The following is a 5,415-nucleotide window of genomic DNA, read 5'->3' as shown; positions in this document are numbered from 1 at the left end:
CTATCTCAACAGGAAGCTACTATTCCATGTTCCCAAATCACCCATCTTTCCTTTATGTATTGTGTGGAGCTGTCTTTTTTAGAAAGTAATTTTTTTCCAATGTTAGGCCCAGAAAAAGTACATATTCATGAATCATTTTAAAATAAGTAATACTAAAAGATGGTTAAAATAAAATACAGAAGTTATTAAAATAAATCAACAGTTGTCAAATATATACATGTGTAATTTGCAAATTTTTCAATTTACACACTAAACCCCTATATAGGAAAAAAAATTTGAAAAATCCTCTCCTCAACAGCAAAGCCATAATTAGTCACATTGATATGGAAGCATCTTCAGATAGGGCCCCCCCCAAAATAGTCTTGTTTCCTGCTACCAGCCTGAAAAAAAATGGGGTAGGTAGGTTAAGGCAGGAAAATTATTTTATTTTTTAATTTTATTTTATTGTTTTCCAGTGGTATATTACAGATAAGTACAACTAAAAAATCCAAATTAAAGATGCCATAGGTCAATATCTTCTTTTAGAATTAAATTTCATGGCTTTTGATGCATAACTCAAGTGATATTTTATGAAAGTCATATTAAAAACATATAATATCATGAAATAACACATGACTACATCTATTTTTTTTCAGTTTTGGAACATGAAATTACTGAAATTCCAGAAATTTTTTTTCCCAAAACTAAAAAAAAAACTTCAGGTGCAAAAAAATAGGGTAGGTCGGGTAGCAGGAAACAAGACTATATCTTTTTTTCCCTAGCTTAGATTCAAGCTTGTTGAAATCATGACATCTGGGGGTAGGGTGGGGTCACAAAAGCGATCAAACTTTTACAAAATTTATGTTAAAAATCTGTTGACGAAGAACAGCAGGGTCATATTGACTTAGGTGAGCATTGTGATTCATGGGCTTCTTGATATAAAAGTACCACCTGTTTCTATTCTTTCTGAAAGCCCTTGATTGTGTTCATATATCAAAGATGAGTAATTAGTATGTACGTGTAATCTCAATTTATTTTACAGATTCAGGAATTTGAAGCAAGTGTTCTAAGACATGTCCATGACGATAAGGAGGACAACTTTTTTGCCTGTGTATCTGACTTTAAAGAGGGAAGATACTTTATCAAAACAAAATTCCATGAAGAGTTTCTTGAGAAATTAAAGGATTACAGAGCAACAAAAAGTACCTGGATCTATTTGATTGGAATTAAGGGTTTAGGGAAAACATCATCAGCAATTTACTATGTTTTAAGATGTCGAGAAAATGGTGACCTTTCAGTTCATTATGTTGACTTAAATGAAATTGAAAAGAGAGATGAAGATTTGAAATCTTTTGCTGCTTATTCTAAGAAGTTTGAAGATAAGGACTGTGTTATTGTGGATCATTTAACCCTCTATAATACACATTATCTAGAAAAAATTAAAAGAATTGTGGAACGACAAGTTGAAGATCCAAAGTTTATTGCAGCCCGGAGGACCGGGCTGCTCTATACATATAAGTTTAAGTGTTGGTATATGGGGATTGGGGTGGGAGTAGTTATTCAAAATTAAACGTTTCTAAACATTGAAAAGATTGTTAATCAGAATGTTCTTTCCCTTTATAAATTACGAGATACATAATATATTTACTTCCATAAAGTGATTCTCTAAAAATAGATATGTTTTTCACATTTAATATATAAAGTTGTTTATCATTTACTATCGAAAAAACGACAGGTCCCCTTTTTTAGATCATCGAATTTTACTTCTCGCATAAAAACGTACTATGCACACTTCGTGTTTTATATTCTAAAATTGAAAATTAAATACATTTTTGAAAATAGGTGATGCATGTGTCTACCTTCAATTTATATTTTATGCAGCCATCATTTACTCGAGGAACTGAAGTTTTAAATCGTATCGTTTTTGTTTGACATTTATCCGACTATAAGTTTTCCAAATATTCGCGACTATCGTCTCCATCAATTAGACGCATGCCTTTTCACACGTATCGAAGCGGTTTGATGATCAAAGGTCATTTCCATTGTTTACTTTATATATTTCCCGGGCGACAATTGATGGTTACATCAATGTTTTCTTGTTCTCATTGAAACAGGTTTCACCGCAAGTGCTCATAAATTTATGGAATTTGGAAGGAAATTTCAGCTTGATGAAGACTCTTTTCTTAACATATGGAAAGGGTCCTTGGAATACCTAATATCGAAAAAAGACCAGGAGGATAAGAATTATGGGAAGAGATTGGGCCTTTTAGACAAAGGAAAGGAAGTTTATGATGAATTTTCAAAGGAGTACATAATGACACCTAGATTGTTGAATAGTGTGTTAGAGGATATGAACACCAGAACAGATGGAACAGTTGTAGATGCTTTTGCACAGTATACAAAAGAGAAACAACATAAATTCATTAATTGTAAAAGTTGTGAAAATAATGAGTATGCCAAGTTTCAGCTCCACACTGCTGTTCTCCTTCATTTCATTCCAAACAGAAATGAAATCGTCATGAAAGGGGAATAGGCACAGGAAATGAAGATAGGGATCAACATATTCGAAGTTGAGCATTACAAAAGTCAAACAGATGATCTGCAAAATAATCTGAAATATGCGAGGATGGGTTTGGATGTTGGTGACGTCTGTGTAAAAATTCAACATCTGATTCCTAACTTGGCAAACTGTTGGCGAGAAAGATTTCCTTATGATTTAGAACAGATGCTACGTATTGCAAAAACTGTTGGTTTTGATAAAATTTTGCCAATTATGTTTCAGCAAGGTGGAGCAAAAAAGGAGTTTGATAAAATGTTTGTCGAGTGTCAAAAAAAGTGTAAATCTGTACTTTTGCCATTTTCCAGCGGTAATGAAACATTGTATCAGTCATCACAGAAGGAACAAAAAGTGTTGCATGCACCTTGGAAAGTAGTATCCACTCCTGCTGAAAATTTCTTTGAACGAGATGGAAAAGACTTATCTGCATATTATCAAGATATACCACAAAATCTAAAAAGTCATGAAAGAAGTGTTGCATTATTTTCCCTTTTTATAAAAACAACTCTCAAAGTCATTTGATAGGTTTTTGGTATTTCCACAGATACCAGATTTTATTGGAGTAGACTATTTTGTCTTCTATGGTGACTGTGGAGAAGATCAAGAAGGGGAGGGATGTACATCATGTAAAAAGGTTAAAGTTCAGGAAAAAACGCTGTACCTTGTTCAAGTGGCAACTGGTGCAATGCTTCGAGGTGATACCCTTGGTCAAGCTTTGAATGTAGTGAAACAACTTTTTGTGCATGAAAATGTTGTAGTTCATGCTGTTGTTATTGTCGCAAGCAGGAATAAAGAGTCCTATACATTGACAAGGTGTGCATTTAAAAACATTTCTGTGCTTAACTTGGATAGAACAGAAGAATTACTGCTACGAAAAAACAACCTTCTTTATGAATTTTACATGGAACTTGTCATGTTCACCTGAGCCTTTTAGGTGAACTGTTAGATACTTTTACTTTTCCAGTTTGTGACCTTGAACTTTGTCAGAATGAACCCCAAGTCAAAATAAAGATACAGTGGCAAATTTTCTGTCAAATTTAGGTTGAGTTGCACGGTAACCTATTGCATTTTGTTCCTGTCTGTTTGACGTGCATCATCCGTTAAAAATTGAACAATTTTAATTTCTTGAAAACTACATGGCCAGTTCTTTTCAAATAGGTATTAAGTATCTTGGGGTAAGAGAAACATAAAGAAAGAGGGCGTATAAGGTGTGGACAATCCCCCGCTCTGAGACAAAATGTTTCTAAATTTTCAAAATTCACAGAAAAATTATATTTTTACAAAATCATGTTCTCAGTAATGTAATCTTCAAAACATTTTATTATCATTTTATTTTACCGAACGACTTATTATTTGATTATCTTTATTTCAACGTTGACAGTTAAGCATATTTAGTGGAAAATGGGTTTCCTAGAGCTATAAAAAAATGAATTTTGAACATGATTGGGTCAAGTCTCCATTTTTCGTTAACGCTTAAATGATGGAAACGTAAATGTGAAATCTATTTCATCATCCAAAAAATGGAATCAAAACCCATTCTATATGAAAATCGGAAATTTCTGAAACAAGATGTGTTTGTGAAACACTATGCGCCCGGGGGCAACAAAGTTCTAAAAACCAATTTTTAGCAAATAGGTCATATTCAAGGTCACAAGGTAATTGACCTTGGTGTCTGTTGAAAGTGCATAATTAGTTGAGTAAGCATACCAAATATGAAGTCTCTATCTCTCATGTGTCAAAAGTTATGGCGAATGTTCGAAAAAGCTATTTTTAGCGTATAGGTCACAGTAAAAGTCACAAGGTCATTAACCTTGGTGTCAGTTGAAAGTGCTTAATTAGTGGAATATGCATACCAAATATGAAGTCTCTATCTTTCACGGTTCAAAAGTTATGGCGAAGGTTAAAGTTGACAACAGACAGACAAACAGACAGACAGGACAAAAACAATATACATGTACGCCCCGAATAAATTCGGGCGCATAAAAATTTACGCTTCAACAAAACCGTTTATTGAAATCACACTGACAGACGTCGATAATCAATATGCTTCGTAGCGTAGTGGTTAAAGAGTTGGTCTTGGACCAAACCCTGACCTATGGATAGAGTTCGAGTCATGCTTGAAGCTTTTTCTTTTTTGTTTTCACATATCTTAAAAACATGAGTGAACAAGATGTGTTTGTGAAACACTATGCGCCTGGTGGCAACAAAGTTCAAAAAACTATTTTTAGCAGATAAGTCATAGTCAAGGCCACAAGGTCATTGACTTTGGTGTCATTTGAAAGAACTTAATTAGTGAAGTAAGCATACCATACATGAAGTCTCTATCTCTCATGGTTCAACAGTTATGGTGAAAGTTCTAAAAAAAAAAGCTATTTTTAGCATATAGGTCAGTCAAGGCCACAAGGTTATGACCTTGGTATCATTTGAAAGAGCTTTATTAGTGGAGTATGCATACCAAATATAAAGTCTCTACCTCTCATGGTTCAAAAGTTATGATGAAAGTTCGAAAAAGCTATTTTTAGCATATAGGTCACAGTCAAGGTCATAAGGTCATTGACCTTGTCATTTGAAAGATTTTAATTAATGGAGTATGAATTAAGTCTCTATCTCTCATGGTTCAAAAGTTATGGCGAAGGTTAAAGTTGACAACAGACAGACAGACAAACAGATAAACAGACAGACAGGAAAAAACAATACACGCCTCGGATCTATCGATCCGGGCGCATAAAAATAAACTTTTAATAAAATATCAAAACAATGAAATACAGAATTAAATGTGTAAAAGCTGATGTAACCAATATAATTTTGAAAAAAATATAACTTTTAGAATTGAGAAATGTCTTTTCTCAGAGCGGGGGATTGTCCTCGCCTTCTACGTC

At 33.6% G+C, this 5,415-nt stretch overlaps 1 pseudogene; it reads left to right on the top strand.

Annotated features, from left to right (window-relative positions):
* Window positions 1-1,021: 1,021 nt before the first annotated feature.
* LOC134282480 (uncharacterized) lies at window positions 1,022-3,461 on the top strand (annotated as a pseudogene).
* The last annotated feature ends 1,954 nt before the right edge of the window (window positions 3,462-5,415 follow it).

This window comes from Saccostrea cucullata, unplaced genomic scaffold, assembly GCF_032062105.1.
Source record: "Saccostrea cucullata isolate Sc308-1 unplaced genomic scaffold, CSIRO_AGI_Scuc_v1 ctg14901, whole genome shotgun sequence".
Lineage (NCBI taxonomy): Eukaryota > Metazoa > Mollusca > Bivalvia > Ostreida > Ostreidae > Saccostrea > Saccostrea cuccullata.
Note: the sequence above shows the minus strand (reverse complement) of the source record. Positions and strands in the feature narration are given on the sequence as shown.